This window comes from Podarcis bocagei, assembly GCF_964188305.1.
Source record: "Podarcis bocagei genome assembly, chromosome: 13".
In the NCBI taxonomy this organism is placed as follows: Eukaryota; Metazoa; Chordata; class Lepidosauria; order Squamata; family Lacertidae; genus Podarcis; species Podarcis bocagei.
In genome coordinates, this window is record NC_138138.1 from 38741520 (window position 1) to 38762032 (window position 20513).

General features: G+C 46.8%; 2 protein-coding genes across 7 annotated transcripts in view; one reads left to right on the forward strand and one right to left on the reverse strand.

The window, feature by feature from the left end:
- The window catches only part of KDELR1 (KDEL endoplasmic reticulum protein retention receptor 1), a 130292-nt gene that overhangs the window by 24265 nt on the left and 85514 nt on the right, over positions 1-20513 (reverse strand). The gene's annotated exons all lie outside the window — the stretch shown is intronic.
- The window catches only part of GRIN2D (glutamate ionotropic receptor NMDA type subunit 2D), a 59520-nt gene that overhangs the window by 5565 nt on the left and 33442 nt on the right, over positions 1-20513 (forward strand). The gene's annotated exons all lie outside the window — the stretch shown is intronic.

Genomic DNA, 20513 nt, shown 5'->3' on the forward strand with positions numbered 1-20513 from the left:
GTGTGTTAAATCTCACCTGCTGTGTGAACCTGTATCAGAGGCTGCCTCTCCCTTTTGTGCACATGGCTTCTTCTCTCCTCTCTGACTGTGCGTGTGGATCAGTGGCTGCCTCTGCCCTCTGACTGTCTGCTTTGCCGATTGCCTCCTCTCTTGATTGTGTGTTGCTCGGGTGACTCTTCTGGCATGGGTATAGCTCGGTATCAATAACTGTCTCTCTTCAGGTTGTGTGTGCGCGTGGCTGTTTTAGTGCATCAAAGCAAATCCCCCCCCTTTCCTGACTGCCAGCATTATTTAGCATGCAGGGGTTGGCCACAGTTCAACCTCAACGCCCCCCCTCACCCCCATCGCCTTTCCAGCTCAGCCATCAATTCACTCAATGGACTTGGACCAATAAGTCTCAGCCATTCTCAACATGGCAATATTAGTCATCTACCTCCAGAGGATGGACTAGGTAAGAATGGTTAAGCACATTTGCCCTCTTGGTCTGCCGTGGATGGTATTACAAGCAAATGAAGCTGTATTATACTGAGCCAGACCACTGGTCCACTTTGCCCATTTGTTTACCCTGAACAGCAACAGTTCTCCAGCCTTACCGGGAGGTACCAGGGATTGAACCTGCAACCTCCTGCATGGAAAGCAGGTGCTCTGCCACTGAGCTACGGCCTTTCCCCTCTCCATCCTTGGGTCAAGGCAACTGTCTCTGCTGCTTGAGAAAGAGACCACATGTGTGGTCTCTCCCTCCAAGCACACAATCAGAATGGCTTCCTCTCTCCTCCTGCCACTTGTAGATTTTTCTCACCGGTTGTGCCTTTTCTCCCTTGAAGAGGCGTTGGCTGCTAGAAGAGCTTCCTAGCAACAGATTAGCTCGTTTGGGTGTGGTCAGTGAGAGATGCTGAGGCGCACAAGTAACTGTGCTGCACAGATTTAGTGCCCAGAATGCATTAGAGTGCCTACAGCAATGTTAATTGTTGAGATTTTAAATTATTGAGGTTTGAAAGGTTGGCGGTTTAATTTATGTTTTAAATTTTTCTTATTGTAATTTTATAGTTATAAGCCCTTTTGAGACCTGCATGTTGAAAAGTGGGATATAAATTTTTGAATAAATAAATGGTATACAGTGCAGCGCTACTAACAGTATTATTACTAATAGCAGTAGTACTGTGAACTTGTATGAGGAGGCACACACAAGCAGGAATACACACTGAATACAGTGGGGACAGGTAAAAATTTGACACTGCCTGTGGCAACAACAGCCTTCCACCTATATTCCCATGTTTTCCCCAAATATACAATGAAATTGCAGCAACACAGTTGCATAGTGAACCCACCTGTCTTTAAACACCCTGGTAGCTCTATCTGCAGGGCTTGAGACAGAATCAATAGTTTGCCCCCACCGTTTTGCAAGCGGTTTTCATCAAATGTACTTCCAGCAACGTAGCTGTGTTCTTTTAATTATTGATATGTATGCACCTCGGTGATTAGTAGTGTGAGCTGAATGGAGAACACACATGAGCACTGGTTACCGTATTTTTCGCCCCATAGGGTGCACCGGCCCATAGGGCTCACCTAGTTTTTTTTTGGGGGGGGAATAAAGAAAAAAAAATTATTTCTCCCCCCAGGCGCGGGGCTGGGGCGGGGGAAGCCCGAGCTTCCCCCGACCCCAGCCCCCAGAACAGGCTGCTATCCGCAAGCCTAGGGAGCCCGGCGGGAAGTTGCGCCGGTCTCCCCAGGCTTGTGGATATCTGCCCGAAGCCCGGGACACGCTACTCAGCGCGCCCTGGGCTTCGGGATGCAGGCAGCTCTCCGCAAGCCTTGGGAGACCGGCGGGAACTTTCGCCGACCCCTTTCGCTCTTCAGGCTTCAGTGAAAGCCTGCATTCGCCCCACAGGATGCACACACATTTCCCCTTCATTTTTGGAGGGGAAAAAGTGCGTCCTATAGGGCGAAAAATACGGTAGTTTGCACATTCGCTAGATGTTGTAGACAGTGTACTCAAATGAAGAGCATAAACAGGGAACTCTGCATATGTGCAAAAACTCAAGTGATGCTGGGAAATGTGTGCAAACGTGAAGGCATATTTCACACACTGGCTGGTCATGGTGAGTTCACCACTTGGAAAACATGTACGTTCTCTGGTCAGGTGTGAAATGCTCAGATTCACTAATATCCCTTGGAGGGCTATACACATTGACTGGTCAGTGTACACAATTCCCATTTGTTAAGATATTCTCCACATTGTCTAGGGAGCGTGCACAATTGCCAGCATTTGTCAGACACATTTTCCCATGTTAACCATATTTCTGAAATATAGATGCTTTTGTGAGTAGGGCTCTATCTCTACATATCTTCCCCATGTGGTTGCTAGAGAATTTTAGGTACATGATTTATCACTGCTCCTTCTTGCAGCAGCTACAGTTAAGTATACTGCCATATCTATTCCCTTGTGCAAATATGGACTGCTTACCTGCTCTTGGGGTGTTACTTCATGTTCTCAAATGCTCTGCTTACCCTCATTCAAGGAGATGTTGCCATCCTACACAATGTGAATTGACACCAGATTCTGCCCTGTCGCTACATAGCCTCATGGCTTGTATGACACAATTTTTGTCATGCAGGATGCCAACGTCTTTTAAGACAAGGGTGAGGAAACGTGAGTCCAACAACTTTGGGGTCGGGGGGCAGCGGCGGCGGAGGACAGGTTCCCCATATGCACATCCTTTATGCCATTGTACCAACAGGTCAGTAAACACTGTAACAATGTTCTACTTCACACACTACTTACACAAAACAACATGGTTGCATTATTAGCACACACACCTACTTAGTCGTGCCATTGTGTTTTGCTGCCATAAATACACTTTAATGTAGTACTTTAAATAGCTCCTTTGAGATGATAGTCCTCACACTGCGCCATTGTACCTATATGTTAATGCGCTTTTAGATAATACCTGCCCGCTTTCACGTTCTTGAGGCCCATATTAAAAAATCTATCTACAAGACAGTAAGCTCTAGGAAGGCCTCAGCTCAGTAGTAGAGAACATCCTTTGCATGCTGACGATCCCAGGTTAATCCCTGGCATCTCCAGGCAGGGCTGGGAAGGATCCCTGTCTAAAACCACAGAGAGAGGCTGCCACTCAGTGGGGGCAATACTGAGCTAGATGGACCAGTAGTCTGACTAAGCATATGGCAGCTTCACTTGCCTTCTAATGTCTGCAATTTTACAGCTGACATCGTTGCACACTAAATTACTCCAAATCTGCAACAACTGGGCTGTCAAGCTGTACAATACTTTAGAAATACATCCCCTAATTTTTGGCCCTGTTTCTCACACATTTCATCAAGGGTACTGTTTTACTACATAGCTACACATTGCTACTAGAGAGAAGTGTCTTTGCCTTTTAATGCCCAGGTTGAAATAAAGGAAACTGTCATCCTTCCCACCCTCGGACAGATTCTTTTGACTGTAGCTGCCAATATTGATCTTGTGTGTGCAGCCCATCCTATTACAAAGCTCATCCAGGTCATTGGTACAGTTTATCACAGATACACTCACAACCAAGCAAAACCCTTCTCTGGTTACAATGTTTCCATGATGTACACAGGGATCCTCCTGAATCTAGTTTTGGGCTGTAGCTCTTACCCCTTCCCCAGACACACTAATTCAGGCTGCAAGCAAATACATGGGAATAATTCTATAGATAACACCCATTCAGAAAGAGACGCCACGATTGTAAATGGCTGTATGAGAGAAAGTGCCTCCTTTTCAACACACTCTGCCCACCCTCCTCTGCATATAATCCATGGTGTTGTTTATTAATACCATTCTTCAGCCAAACCTACAGGCCCTTTCTGGCAGTGCCAACACTGATTCTCACCACCGGCCACTTTTTTCATACATGCTGTCTCTGTGTTCATTCACACCCTCTCTCATTTATCTCTCACTGCCGCCGCCCGCACCCTTGTTCCTTCCTGCAAAAAGCAGAGGATTCTGGGACCATTGCCCACCCACCCCCTTCCTCCAGGTGCTCCAGTTTCCAGATCAAGCCATTAATGGATACTTATTCAAAGCTCCCCCCCCCCTGCCCCATGCCCGGCTCATGCTCCACTAAAGAGCAAGAGAGTGTGTGGGCTTCACAAAACTGCCAGGCACAGCTGTGCTAGCAAAAGTGGCCTGTTGTCCGGGTTCCAGGAAACAGAGGTGATCCAGCGCGAGGCAGAGGGTTTTGGCAGCTTTGCATGGAATCTGTGCGCACACCAAAACAGCTGGGAAAGGGCCTTGCCAATGGAGGGAAGAAATGAAAGAGAGTTCGGGAGCAGCTGTTTGGGCAGTGGCGTAGCGTGGGGGGTGCAGGGGGGGCCGGCCGCACCGGGCGCAACATCTGGGGGTTAGGGTTAGGGGGCGCAAATCCACGGGTTAGGGGGCGCAAATCAACGGGTTAGGGGGCGCAAATTACTTGCCTTGCCCCGGGTGCTGACAACCCACGCTACGCCACTGTGTTTGGGCAGGGATTCTCCTTCACCTGGCACTGAGAGGCAAATGCTATAAATTAAGAATGGAGTGCTTTAAGGTGGTGGAGTTTGGGGGGGGGGGTAGATTGCAGAATCCAGGAAGATTTAGGCCACAAACACCTCACCTATTAGAAGTTAGTAACTTAGGAGAAAGGTTTCTAAAATGAAAGGTAATGTGGCTCAAGCCTCTTGTTAGACCCTAAGCCAGAGCAGCCAAATTGAAGTTTGGCTGAAATTATATAACTGAAATACGCTCTGCACATGCTTTATCACTACTTCACAAACTGAATAACAGAGGCTCTGGCTAATCTCTGACTTGGCTTAAAAGTTGGGTATGGTGAGGTGTGTAGGGCTGCATAAAAGTAGCAGGTTAGAACTGGGAAAGAATAGCCCAAAATGGAGGTGGGAGGGAGGAGTATTAACCTGGGATTACCGGGCATCAGCAGGGAGAGATTTTGTGCGGGCAAGTCTTGAGTGTGTGCGCGCACGTGTGGCTTCCAAATTAATTACAGTCAGAGAAGAGCCTGAGAGCGTCACTTGATGGGATTAAGGGTTTGTGGGAGGCGTGAAATTGACGCATGAAACCCTAGACCCTCTCATCTCCCCTCTGGCCCTGGGAACCTGGTGATTGGTTCCTCTTGGCTAATAACTCCCCCCCCCCCCAATTTCCTTCCCTCACAGCCTTTCTTGGTCCCCCACTTTTCCTCCCAAAAAAACCTGTCGCAATCCAGGGGGATTTTGCTCCTGCAGGCAGCTGGCAGGTGGAAATGAAACCTGCCGACTTTGATTAAACCTCTCTGAGGCGTGTGTGTCGTCTCATCGGTGCTGTGTGTCTCAAAGAGAAGCAGGGGCTGATCATCCCAGCATCACCTTCCCTCTTCCCCAAATTAGGATGCCTAACAACTTTCAACACCAACTGTTTGGATTTATTTATTTATAGTTTAGAAAGTGAGGGGGATACACGGGCTTTATAAATATGCCCAGTGGGCAGAGAAAGTGGATACTGATGAGTTTTTCCTCACTCTCTCCTAACCTGGGGTCACCCACTTATGCCAGTTGGTAGGAGGCTCAGGACAGAATGAAGAGTTGCCTCTGTGCAATGCATAATTAACCTGTGGAATTGCTGCTGCAAAAGGTGTGAGCAATGTGTTTAGAAGGCTTTAAAGGGGGATTAGATTGATTGATTGATTAATTAATTAATGGATGGTAGCCTTTGTGTGGAGCTTCCAGGTTCAGAGGCAGTGCCACTGAATACCAGTTGCTGGGAAGAATAAATGTCGCGAAAGCTTTGTTTGTAGGCTTCCTGGCAGCATCTGGCTGGCCACTGTGCAAAATGGGAGACTAGACTAGTTGAGCCTTTAGTCTGATCTAATGGAGCTCTTTTTCATTTATTTCTTGCTTAAGAGAATCATAGAGCGGAGAGTGGGACCAAAAGGATGTACAATCCACACAGGCAATCCTGCCGCCCACCCCCCGTTTTTGTCCCATTATATGGCAACCAGACGCATCCACAAAGTCACATCAAGGGGTCACCCAATATCAAACTGTTCATTCATTCATTCATTCATTCATTCCAAAACATTCATACGCCGCTTGATTGTAAAACAACAACAATAACCTCAATGTGGTTTATAAAAATATAAAACAATAAAGTTGAGAAAAATTCACGGCTATACTTAAAAACATACAGAAGTTAAAATTCTAAAGCAGATTTAAATCACTTCAACTTCCTATCATCTGGGTAGACTTGTCTAAACAAGAATGTTTTCACCAGGTGCCCAAAAGACTACAGTGAAGGCACCTGCTTGATCTCAATAGGCAGGGAGTTCCAAAGTGCATTAAACAATTGAGTTCTTATCAATGTAGAATGGGTATATGTGGCAGCTGTAGTAGTGCCAATTTTGCTGATCAAAGTGGTTAAGTGGGCACGTGGAGCAAGATGATCTCCTAGGTAAACTGGTCTCAAGTTGTTAAGGGCTTTATATCAGGGGTCAGCAAACTTACCGCGCCTCGGGCCAGTGTCTCCAGTGCCGATCACGCGGCGGGCATGCGCACACACTATTTCTGGTGCACTTCTGGGTCGGAGGAGCACCGGAAATAGCTTGTGTGCACGTGAACGGGCTTCCTCCGACCCGGATGTGCACCAGAAATAACTCTTACACATGTGCAAATAACTCTTGCGCATGTGCACAAACTATTTCTGGTGCTCCTCCAACCCGGAAGTGGGCAGCTGTGCAGCGCAGCGCCGGTAAGCGCAGGCGGTGGCAGAAGGACCTTATCCAGTCTGTGGGCCTTGGTTTGGGGACCTCTGCTTTATATGCTAATATTAGCACGTTGAATTTGGCCCAGTAGCAAATTTACAACCAGTGCAGATCTCTGAACACATGTGTTATATGCTGACAAGGCCTCACTGATGTCAGCAATCATGCTATAGTATTCGGCACTAACTGCAGCTTCTGGATGAAGCGTGAGGGAAGCCCCACATAGAGCACATTGCAGTAATCCAGTCTTGAAGTAACCAATGCATGAACTACTGTGGCAAGGCTTTCCTAGTCCAGGAATGGCCACAGCTGTCAAATCAGCTACAGTTGGTAAAGTGTCCTTTGAACCACTGAGACTACCTGAGCCTCCAGTGACAGAACCAAATCCAGAAGCTTCCCCAAACTGTGAACGTGCTCCTAAAGAGTCAGTGCAACCCCATCCAGGGTAGGCAACCGACCAATTATTGGACACAAGAACTACTCTCACACAGTGCCTCATTGCAGTAAGGCCCTGTATCCTATTGTGCGACAACCTCACCCCAGACCCTCCAACTGCCCCTTTTTTCCAGGAACGTCCCTGATTTAGAGAAGCCATCCCAGTTTCTGACTTGATCCAGGAATGTCCCACTTAGGATGTCCCTGTTTTCATTAGCAAAATGCTGGAGGGTGTGGAGTTATCCGACCACCAAGCCATCTGAAGGCAATCCTGTACAGTTGTACCTTGGTTGTCGAATGCCTTGGTACCTGGATGTTTTGGCTCCCAAATGTCGCAAACCTGGAAGTGAGTGTTCCGGTTTGCAAACATTCTTTGGAACCTGAACATCCAACGGGGCTTCTGCGGCTTCCAATTGTCTGCAGTAGCTTCCTGCAGCCAATCAGAAGCCGTGCTTTGGTTTCCAAACATTTTGGAAGTCAAACGGACTTCCGGAACGGATTCCGTTTGACTTTCAAGGTACCACTGTATAGGGAAGGTTTTTTCCATGTTTAATGTTTTGTTATGATACTTTGTATGTATGTTGCAAGCTGCCCAGAGGGCTGGGGCAACCCAGTAAGATATGTGGGGTATAAACAGTAAAATTATCCTTATGGAGTGGGATGTCCCTATTTTCATTGGAGAAATATTGGAGGGTATGTCACCCCACAATAAGGATGCCCATCAACCCTAACCCATAGATGCCTCACACTATTTTAGCCTTGTTCTACACTCAAGCTGGGCCATATTTCTATCTGATAGAAGGCTCCAAAATGTCAGGAAAGGTTCTTTTCAGCCTTGCTATTTGATATTCTGTAACTTTGGGGAGGATGGGAGCTTCAAGATGGTGTGACAGAGGGAAAGAAAGAGTGAGGGATTTTTCCAATGGCTCAATGGCCCTTCACAGGGCCCACTTGCTTCAGCCAGAGGTGCCAGGGGGACACAGCCATGGTCGTATGTTGGACCACTGAACTATGAGTCTCAGAATGTCTTTTGGATCTAGCAGCCCTCCCCTCCATCTGTAACTTCCATCCCTCATGTTCCCCAGACGCTGTGATTCTGCCCCTCAGACACACGGACCTCACAGTCTTTCCGAATGTGAATGCGGGATCTCCACACCAGACTCAGCTGCAACTGCCTTTGATTTAAACAACAGCACACAACAAACACGGGGGTTTCAAGGAAAGGTCTTTCAAAGCTTTTCCTGCAGAGGACTTGGACGCCTCTCTTGCCCTCCCACAGCCTTGAGGTGCTTGAGGGTGTCGGCTTCATTCCTCCAGTACTTCAGCAGCATTTGTGCTTGTCATGCCAGTGAAGAAAAAGTATGTGAGCTTCGCCAAGCCAATGTCCCTGTTGTATCCCAGCTGTCCTTGAGTACTAAGCAAGGGATCCCTGTGTTAACAGCCGCCATCCCAAGAGCAGGTGTAGAGGATTGCTGTGTCCATAACCCCCTCTCACCCTAGAGCAAATTTAGGGAACGTTTTTGTGTTTGTAAGTCCTAGCATAGAGGCAACAATGGTCTAGTCAATGCAACCACCCACCTCCACCCCAGAAGCAGCTGCCTTAGTCCCAGGCAAAAGTGTGTTGTCTGCTTGCGGGGTGTGGAGGCTGTTTGCCCTGGTGTGTGGCATCCACCCGGCGATGTCAAACACCCGGGGGCCATGTTCGTTTCTGTGTTCCTCTAACTGAGACGCGCGGAGGAAAGAAAAAGCGAGAAAAAGGACAAAAACGCAGCACGACTCGGGGCCCCGAGGGGAGAGAAAGAAAAGGCAGGAAAATCAATAACTGGCAGGAACCAAAGAGAGAGGGGAGAGGATGAAGAAAAGGGAAAAGAAAGGAAAGCTCATTGAGGGAGTGGGGAGAAGAGGCAGTGTGAGGGAAGTGGGGGCAGAAGTCTTACAGCAATGGGGGCAGAGCATTAGGAAGGCCTCTTGCGGTCTTCTGGAGGATGTGGAATGCAGGCGAAAGCATCAGCAATAGCCGGCTTGCCTTTATGTGGTGTGGGTGTAAAGGCAGGAGCTGGCTGTGTGTGTGTGTTATTTCACATGCGTTTATTTAAGAGCTGGGACTTTGTCCATTCTATGGACTGCTTTGCAATGGTGAAATTCCTACATGCAGGGGGCCTAGGAACATAGGAATCTGCCTTTTACGGACCCAGATGACTATCTAGCTGAGCACTGTACACTGACTGGCAGCAGCTCTCTAGGATTTCAAGCTGGGGTTTCTCCCAGCCCTATGTGGAAAGGCTGGGAAGTGAACCTTCTCTGTTCAAAGTGAGTGCTCAACCATTGGGCTAGGGCATATTAATTCCTACACAGAAGTGGCATCTCTATAAGAATTTATTCTTCTTATTATATATTTGCCCTGTTTGGTGTACGTGGTTCTTCACTCCCCTGTTTTATACTCACAACAACCCTGTGAGGGAGTGGGGAAAGAGAAGGGGGGCAGGCACGGGGTCCATGGGTTTAGCGGCTGAGTGGGGATTTGACACTCTAGTCACTAGACCTGGCTCTTCACCCTTCTCATCTTGGCCAATGTGAAGGAGTCCGGGGGGGGGGGAGAGAGGGCAGTTATTTATTCCTAGTCCCCATGTGGGTACATGGTGCACTGCTCACTATTCATAATTTACAGAGCACTTTTAAAAAATCGACTTTGCAATCTACATTGCTTTCACAAACAAGCCTGCAAGGAAGCAGATTATCGGTAGTCCCATTTTACAGATGGGACAAATAGGGCTGCGGGGAAAACAACTTATCCAAGGCTGTACTAGTGATCCGTGGCAGAGACGCCTCTTGGACCAGCTCTCTAACCACTATGCATTGGCATATCTATTCACCCACCCTTATTCTTTTCCCTCTTTGGGGTCTGTAAGATGGTATGGTCTCCATGTCTGTTCCTGATAGTGGTAGGGTGACAGGAGCATGAAGGGGGGGGAGGGGGGGTCTTTGCTTGCTGAAGGCCCTGATGAGCCGGGCAGAGCGCCGGCTTCTGATTGCACTCCCAGGAATAGAAACACTTCTGTGATTGCGGAAATTACTGTCTCCTCAGCAAAGAGGCACAGGGGATATATGGGCTTAACCTCCTCTCTTCCAACTGAGATCATACTTGTATTCCCACTTACCCTGGTGTCAAGCCTTGTTTTCATGTGGCCCCAGGGTAGACCAAGGAAGCCCATGCGTTTCAGTATTTAGTTTTCTGTGGTGAATGTGTGGGTTGACAGAAATGGTCTAAATACAGACATATGTGTATGTTTGCTTGCCTGATGTTGTTAACATCAGGGCTTTTGACTATGTATACAGTATTGCAGTTTAAAAAACCCTGGTGTTAAAGAAAAAGTCCTTGTTCTGTTTACTAGCAGATGTCTGCAAGTGAACCTCAAAGCGGGGTCACCTGAGGGAAAAGAAAGCCAGTGGACTAGCAGAACCCTGCCCCTAGTATGTGGGGAAAGAAGGGAACTATCCTGGGATATAATCAGCAATTACTAGAACACACTGGGTGCTCGAGACAGTGTGGCCATCAATATACTTCCCAGCAGATTTGTGCCAGATATTGCTAGTGAGAGGTTCCAATCCTGGCCTGACTGCACTGGCTGCCAATTAGTTTCCAGGCCCAATTCAAAGTGCTGGTGTTGACCTATAAAGCCTTGCACTGCTCAGGACCTCAATACCCAGAGAGACTCACCTGGTCCCATTATTACATGTCTTTAGGCACCAGGCAAAAACATTCCTCTTTATCCAGGTCTTTGGCCATTAAATAATCTAGGGACTGTTAAAGCAGGTTTGTGTGTGTGTGTGTTATTATGATTATATGATGATGACGACAACGATGCTATCTATTATTATGTTTTTTATTGTGCTCCATAAAATATGTTCTTAATGTTGCACACCACTTTGGAATCTTTTGATAAAGGGCGATATATAGGTACAGTGGTACCTCGGGTTAAGTACTTAATTCATTCCATTCTTAACCTGAAACTGTTCTTAACCTGAAGCACCACTTTAGCTAATGGGGCCTCCCGCTGCTGCCGCGCCGCTGGAGCACAATTTCTGTTCTCATCCTGAAACAAAGTTCTTAACCTGAAGCACTATTTCTGGGTTAGCGGAGTCTGTAACCTGAAGCGTATGTAACCTGAAGCATATGTAACCCAAGGTACCACTGTAGTAGTAGCAGTAGTAGTTGTAGTAGTAGTAATGTGTATGCATGGGAAGAAGCTACAGCTCAGTGGCTTTGGAACATAGTGTGTGGTGCCAGCTAGAGGGTAGGGGGCAGGGTGTTTGCACCCGGTGATCGCAAGATCATAGCTTTGTGTTCCAAATTAATTAACTCAGATTGCTTACACAGCAGCCCTTTTATCTGGAACTGCCATCTTTGGATCATTCACTTTTCACTGAGCATCCAGACATCTTTGTCTTTCTGTTGCATCCCGGTGTTTTCTTCCCATGTTTCTTCAGACCTGATCTGTGATCATCATCATTATTTTTGGTAATAAAACTTAATTGTAGCAGCCGCCGCTGATCTAGTTTGTCAGGCAAAGCAGTACTGAGACTTAAGCAGCAGTGGAGCCCTCCTGCCACCGGCAGCACCGCAGCTTACCTTGAGGGAGCTGGGACCGGGGGGGGGGGGCTTAGCATGTGCAAGACATGGGCTGCACAGATGCACTGGCAGAACCGGACTTGTGCTCCTGCTGGTGCATCTGTGCAACCCAGACCTTCTCTTCGCCCCAACTTTGCCAGAGGCACAGTGTCACCATGGCTCTTCCCCACCACACCAACTGCAACTGCTTTTCAGTCAAGGGATGGGGAACCAATGGCCTTCCAGATGTTGCAGGACTACATCTCCCATCATCCCTGGCCATGCTGGCTGTGGCTGACAGGAGCTGTAGTCCAGCAACATCTGGAGGGCCACTCGTCCCCTGCCCCTGTTTTAAGTCCCTATTTGTCTAAAATTAAAGGATTCCTATTTACAGGTTCATCCTGTTTTATTGCTTCCTGATGTGCATGGGAGCAGATTAGAGGTGAATAGCCTTTAATGCACCTTTAATCTGCTCCCATGCATCGTAATTGCCACTTGGATAGTCTCTTGGATTTGCTCCAGTGCTAATTTCTGTTCTGGGGTGGGGTGGGGGGAGGCTTTATATATAGTTATTTCACTATAAAAATGAAGTGGGGGGAATAATGAAAGGAAATCAATAATTAAGGTCTCCCCCATCAGAACAGACTCTGACACTGAAGCAAATCAGAGAGGATATTCAAGGGACAATTAAGAGGCTATTCATCACTACTCCCCCATCAACCCTCATCAGGGGGAAAAAATAAAGCAGGCTGAATGTACAAGGAGGAAACTTTTAATTAATGTTGCCGGTATCCTCTGCTGAAGGGATGTAGAGCCTGTGCCGTCCTCCCCCGCCCCCCTGAGATGCTGCTGGAGTACAACTCCCATCATCCCTGACCACTGGCTTTGCCGGCTGGGGCTGGTGGGAGCTGGGAGTCCAATGATATCTAGAGGACTTACTGAATAGTACCTACTTGTGAGCAAACATGATGGGATGATCTTAACCATGGGGAAATGCATTCCTGCATAATACAGTGGTACCTCGGGTTACATATGCTTCAGGTTACAGACTCCGCTAACGCAGAAATAGTACCTCGGGTTAAGAACTTTGCTTCAGGATGAGAACAGAAATTGCGTGGTGGCGGCGCAGCAGCAGAGGAGGGCCCCATTAGCTAAAGTGGTGCTTCAGGTTAAGAACAGTTTCAGGTTAAGAACGGACCTCCAGAACGAATTAAGTACGTAACTAGAGGTACCACTGTACAGTGCTACACTGTCCTGAGCTTTGAGCTGCCATTCCACCCGGCTGCAGCAGAGGAAGAGCGTGGCCAGTGCAGTGCTGCTGCCCTCCCAAGAGTCGCATTACCAGGATGGGGGTGGCAAGGTTGGGGCTGTGCAGGCCCACTGGTGGTGCCAATCTGGTGCACAGACCTAACCTTGCCACCCCATGCCCATCCTGGCCTGTTAAGTGGCAGCAACATTGCTGTTGAGAGGGTCCATGGGGCAGAGAGACCCACATCATCGGTTAGCCTGTGGGGCCAGCTGGCATTTGGTTCATTCTCGCTCTGAACTGTTTCCATTCAAGCTGGTAATTATAAGAACAATTATGCGACTTTAATAACTTGTCCCTGAGTTTGCTTGTTTCAGATAGTAAGGCTGTGTGGGGAGAACCTGCTTTATTTTTAATTGGTGATTAGTATATTTTAAGCATTTAAAAATAATGTGATTGAATGGAGCTTCTGTGGAAGCTGTTTAAAATCTGTTTCTATCCAATTGCGGAAAAGCAGGGCTTTTCAGCTGTGCTAAGCTTAGGGCCCTGGCATGGAAGCAACCTCAGAATCATGATGGTTGCTTGGCTCTCTCCTGCAACTAGTAACGCAGATTGGCCTGGACATTCCACATATGATCTACTGCAGCAGCGGAGGGAAAACTTCTCACTTCGCCACATTTTAAACCCCTGCAATGAAGTATGTAAAAAAGGGGCAGCTGAAAAGAGAGATGAATTGTCCATATGAAGTGATCTTACGATTGTCGTTTGGATATATGAAGAGAGATGTTACTGCATAGCGGCACTGTTGTGCGTTTGCACCTATACCTCCTCAGAAAAGTGTTTGGCTGTCATGCGTGGTGTAAAAATGCACTGTGTCTGTGTATGTGTGTTAGTCTGAGGTGTGGTTATAATTGGGTTTGTCATCTGGTGAGCTGTGATATGTTAGGGAGCTCAGCATAAATGTATGAAGGGTTCCCTGACAAGTAGGCATAAAGTGTTCTTCTTTAGCCGTGCATTTCCAAACTGGGAATTAAGCACTATCTGACCTGCTTCATTTCTGCTTGTTTTAAGGCGCTGGTTTCTATTTTGGTCTTTATGGTAATTATTTACTGTTTTATTGGGAGTTGTATAACTTCGTAATATGTGATTTTTGTGACTGTAAGTGGCCTGGAGCGGTTATGCTGAAACAGGATATAAATTTGATGAAGAACAATATTAATACGCAAGTGTCAATGCTTGGATGCCTGCTCCATGGGAACCTGCAAAAAGCTTCACTGCTGTTTGTGGATGTTTGGAAATCTTCACCTATATATATTTACTGTCTGGCATGTGTATAGCACATTTAATGTTCCCGATGGTTTTTATTGTTTCCACCAACACCCTGTGAGCAGTGCTGCAAATAATTCTCAATACTGGAGCTCCCTGTCCCTCTCGGCTACCCTCCTATCCATGCCTCACCTACTGCTCTTTGCTGCTGCTTCTCTTGCCCTATCACAGCTTCCACTGTGAGCTCATATTTGCAGCTTCAGAAATGATGCCCCCTTGTCAAGTGAGACAGAGTCATTGCTGTACTTTGCTATCTTCCTGGCACAAGGAGTCAATGGGAGGCTCTCTTTCCCCTCTTCAAACTACAGAGGAAAGGGCACCAATCCGGCGGTGGGGGGAGAGGGAGGGAGTGTGCCCACTCCATGAGTTAAACACTGTTCTATCATTGTTTCCTCACTAACATTATATTGCCAGTAACTCTTCGGGATAAGAATGATGGTGAATAAAGTCACACGTAGCTCTGGCCATACAGCCTGTGTGCATTTGCCTTGTTAATAACCTGGAGGCAACCAGGCAAGTGGATAACTGTAAGCCTGTCTGTGAGGTAGATCCATTTGACAGATAGCAAAATTGAGGACAAAAGGAACTTGCCCAGATACTTTTGATCTAAGCAGGAACAGGCTGAGGACTCATGAGTCCTGTTCTTTGTCCACTGGGCCACATGGGCTGGTGTGTGTGTGTGACTTTCCCTTGGGACGAGAGTGTGGTTTTCTATTTTGCTACAAAATATTGCCATTTCACCTTTCCATTAATAATGCTCAGAACAGCTAGTGTGATTTTTAAAAGAGATGATCAAGGCAAAACCGAACCAAATAATGGTATCCCTGGATGCATGGGTCAGTCTGCATGGGCAGGCAAGGGTGGTGTTCATGTTACTGGGTGCTGATGGAGATGACAGGGGCCACACTTGCAAAATTTGCATTGCTGCAATGGAGGGAACCTGTGAGTGTGTGTGTGTGTGTGTGTGTGTGTGTGTGTGTGAGAGAGAGAGAGAGAGAGAGAGAGAGAGAGAGAGAGCACCCATGTATCTATACAGTAATCTGCAGTATGTGGGGCTCTGTGTATGCTTGCATCTACATCCAGAGTGTGCCTCTCTCTAGCTTCCTCCCCACTCACCAGTCATGGGCATTTAGCACCTGCTGTCCAGGCTCTATATCCTGGTACTTCCTGCCTTGGCACAATTTGGTTCTCCTGCTGGTATCACAGCTTCTCAGGTAGATCAGAGCCCAGAGGAGATGGGGATGACAAGCAAGCTCTGTGCCAGGGATTTGTGTAATGTTCCCTTCTCAGCAAACACCTGGTAGGAATTATCCCCACATTTCTGCCCAGTTCAGCAGCTGCTATATGCCCCCCTTCAATCAGCTTGCCCTAGGGAGCCAATTGATGATCACCATGCTATTGCCAGGATTACAAACAGGGCTATGGGAGGAGCATGTTGGGATGGAGATCTGTGCACTGGTAGCAAGGAAGTCAGACCTCTAAACTGACCTCAAGCAGGTTACCTGTACAGGGCAACCTCTACCAGTAGGCTGGTGACAAGCCACAGTTGGAAAGCCCATCTCTATTGAGTTTAGGGCAATCAGGCATGTTCAGAGTCTAATTTCCAGGTCCTGTTTAAGTCCAGGAATGCAGTCCATACAAAAAAGAAGCATGAGGTGGTGAACAACAATGAGGCATGTATGGATGTGTAGACCTTGAGACCCAACCACTGGTGCCAAGAAATGCCTCTCCAGATCCCAGATAGATGAAGCAGAGAACCACATGGTGTGTTCCATTCAGGATCAGTCTATTATCTGTGCTTTGGAGAAGATTAGTGCCCTGATCAGGGAAAATATGGGATGCTCAGTCCTTGTGATACAGGAAGTAAGAGGAACCCTGCTGAATCAGTGCAAAGGCCCATCTAAGTCCAGCATTCTGTTTCCCCTAAAGGCCAAGCAGAAGCCTATGAGAAGCCCACAAGCAGGAAGTAAGACCAACAGTACTCCTGCTGCTGTTCCCTAGTGACTAATAATCAGAGGCCTTCTGCCACCAATTCTGGAAGCAGCATATAGCCATCATGACCGGTAGCCATTTTAAAGGGGCAATGACCAGGTTTGGGGAGCAGGTGCCTATTCAGCTCAATGAGGAGTGCGAGGGAGGACTTTGATGGTTTACCTAGTGGTGCTTGGGATACTCAGGTCAGAGGATGCTTCTGGGCATGAAGGCCAATTTAGGAGGATAAGTCATAGCAGCAGCCACTAAGGACCAGCTGACTATACACTCCAGGGTGGTTGGTGGTGGTGGGAGCCTTGAGCCAATGTGACACACGTTAACATAAACCAATAGTGGGCACTCTGGAATGTATGAGAGATCCAGACTGGAACTGTCAACCACAAAAGCAGGCAAGGGCAGGCAGGGGACAAGGTGGGGAAAGTGGCATTAAGGTGGCTGGAGAGGTCCAGGCAGTGGTGTAGTGAAACAGGAGTGGGAGGAAAACAGAGCCTTTTTTGAAAGCAGGAACAATAACATCATCTGCCAGACTCCACACACACACCCCTCCAAGAGCAGGAGGAATAACATCATCTGCCAGGGTAACTGACAACTTCCTTGATCTGCCAAGTGAATGAAGCAATAACAAGGCTTTCAGCTTTTACTATTGCTTGTGAAAGATTAGTCAGGAAGGAATCAGGACAGCAGGTAGCATGGGAAGTGTGAGGACATATGTTATAGATTTTTGGGGTATAGATTATGGCAACTTCCCATGGGGCAATCATATCATTAAGGGGAAGGAGGACTAGTGGAATCCAATCTTGGCTTTATATTCACTGAGTGGGAAGAGCTCACATGGGTCTTGGGAGCCATTCCCGGTGCTTCTCCAAACTGCACAGCCAGAAGCCTACAGCCACTGAGGCCATCACCTGAAAGGTGGTTCACTTGCAGAACACCAGGCCTTCCTATTATCCTTTGGGTCACAGTGACGAGATAGTCTGGCCAGAGGGGATTCTGGTCTGAGATCAAATGGTAATTCACTTTGCATTTCCTGTTTCAGGTTTGTAGTCCCTTATTATGGACTTGGGGAAATCAACCATACCAAGGGCTGGCCTTACCACAAAGCAGCAAGAAGCAGTTGCTTTGGAGCACAAATGGCAGGAGAGGCAGCATTCTAGTACAAATCTCAATAAAAGAAAATATCTGACAGATCCAGCATTCTAGGCATGGACACCAAAGCAGATTGAGATCCGTTTTCAGATAAGCTTGGACAAAACCTCCCTGGTTAACCTTCTGAATTCAAAATGCCTGGATTTGGCAAGAGTCTGATGCAATTTTGCCTATTTTACTGCAGGGAAATATCTGTTGGCGCTGCTGTCCTCAGTGGGGCTTTAGCCTGTTGGTTTTTCTCCCTACTGTGACCAGCGAATTTGCCAGGTGGCAATAGACCAGGAGCCAGAAACTTGTTCAACACTGCGGACTGCATCAAAATAATATCATGAGCCAGAGGGCCATATCTAATTTGCATATTAGAGCGGCACATAATTAACATACTTGGCATAGGATTTTCCTAAATGTGGCAGGTGGTGGCCATATTATTATAAACTATAATCCCCATAGCACGTAGTATGTGTGAAGGGTTTTGCAGTTATCTGTCCATCTCTTTGATCCTCACTGCAACTTGGTGAGGTGTCCCATTGGCATCCTTGTCGCAGTCTGCTTTGGGAAACAAGGTAACTTTTGAAAGTGAGGAGGGGATCTGGCTGCCACTTTTCAACATACAGTAATGATTTCCAGAAGGATATCTGTGTTGGTCTGTCGCAGCAAAAAACAGCTAAGGTTTTATGGCACCTTAAAAGACCGAAAGATTTATTACAGCATAAGTTTTCATGGACTAGAGTCCACCTTTTAATGTGGACATTATGGACAATCTTCTTGACCATTCAACTCTTCAAAAAAGAGCAAAACATACAGCCTCCAGGGACTTAACTACAATTGTATCTGGTCATGTTGTTCCAATTGTCTCAATACAAATGTTAGAGAACAGGTCTTTACTGCCTCTTATTATCCTATGCAGCAAGTTTATTTCTCAGAATGGGTATGACAAGCAAAACACCACTGTGCACTGCATTGCTTCTCAACAAATCACCCTTATTATTTCCCCCCTTTTGTTTGTTTAGAAAGCATCCTTGCTGTTGCTCTTTCTTGCCTCCAGTAGTTTTTGCTCCAGCCTAAGTACCATATTTTACCTTCACATCCATCTATAAGAGGTTTTCTGTGTTGTTGTTTTTTAGAGAGCTCCTAAACTGTGAAGAATCTGCACATTTTTTTCAGCGAAGAAAGAGAGACAGGTTCCTCTCCCTGACCTTGAAGGTTCCACTTCCTCATCCCATGTACTTGACTCATAATTAAAGTAATGTAAAGAATTGCCAAGCAGAAAAAAAGTGTGTACCTCATTCTAGCTGGAATATGACGCAATCATTTTATTTTAAACACTTGCGCTTCATTTCACACATGCTGGAATACACATTTTTCCCTATGCGGGTTTTATCTTCATGGGGGGGATTGTAACTTATGAAGGGTCTCTTGAGGTTGCCAAGCGTGCTAATGATTTACTTCAGGGGATTGTTTTGAGACAAAACATACTACAGATTTAAAGCAAGTTAAAACATGCTGTTTAAATGATAATAAATATGAAAAGAAACTTGAGCCAGTCCTGGGGGAGAGATTCTAATTCAATAGACTCCTCTTAGGTGAGCTACGTTAGTTGGTAAGATGGGAGGGATGTCGTCACCTTGCCCAGAGTAAAAGATGAACAGAATAAGCAGCAGCTTAAAGGTTTCTGACATCTCAAAATGAGCATTCTGAGAGAGCTTTGATGTTGAAAGACCAAATAAAGTGGTCTAATGAGCGGTGTAAGCCCTAATTAAAATTAGCATAGGCAAAATAAGACTCTTTCTTTGTAATGTCTTGTCCTATGATAAGGGTTTGTATGGAGTGGTTAATTGTTTAATTAGTTTTTTAAAAGATGGTTCTCTGAGGGTGGAACCACATGTTAGAAGGCTTGCTTTGTAACCATACAGCATCTAGCACAGTACATTACAATTGCTACAACAGGTAGAAAGATCATTAAGTGGTCCACCAAGGCTCTCAACAATTTTCAACTGGTCCATGAGGGAAAATATTTGAGAGCCACTGCTCTAAGCTAACTTGCTACCCCCCAGTGCAGTGGAAGATGCTGCTCTGCCACACCTATGTTGAAGTAAAGATACAACTGCCAGTCCACTTAGATTTTATCTGCAGAAGGGGCCACCATCTTATCCCTTGCCTCAGGCAGCAAAATGTCTTGGGTGGCCCTGATGTGGGGATAGAGCATCAGAGGGGAAGGAGGGGGATGTTGAACCTGGCCTGCATCCCGCTTTCTTCCCATCAAGTGCACCCCTGGCTATTTTTACACTAGTTTATCCTAGCTGGGTTCTGGGCCTGAAAGTAAGACCAGCTGGGAGGGTTGCGGGGGGGGGGGGGGGAATCTGTAGGCATGAAACGTTTAAGAACCCCCACTCCTTGTGATTGTTTAATGTTGATGCCCCCCCCCCCCCGGCCGTCCACATTCATATTGCTTTGGCAAATGTGGGCTTGGAAACATACATATGCTAAGGTGACATGTAATGATCCAAAGTCCCTGGAAGTGTGGGCAGTGTGCAAGGGATTTCACTGCTCACTTTAGAGGCATAGTGGGAGACTAGGTAGTGGAAGGTTTTATTTTGGTTGCTGACAGTATAGATCTTTATCTGCTTCCCTTCCCTTCTCCCTCCCACCTCCACCTCAATTCCTTTGGGGCATCAAGAATTGTCCACCCGTCCATAAGGAATGTTTGAATGGGGAGCACCCCACTAGAATTTATCACCGACGTCCCGCTCAATAGTTTTTGCATCGTACTTATGGTCAAAAAGCCAAGCTATATAAGCAGCAGAACTGTATATGGCAGCTTTTATTGGACTGTGCCACTTCAGCCTGCAAGTAGGGAATTGCATATCTGAATACTCACTGCCCCTCCTCGGAAATATTATTCCCTCGCCCCCTGGAACATAAATAATAAACATGCTGGGAAAGAATAGGATAGAGCTGTTCTCCTTGACATGCTCATTTTTTTTACATG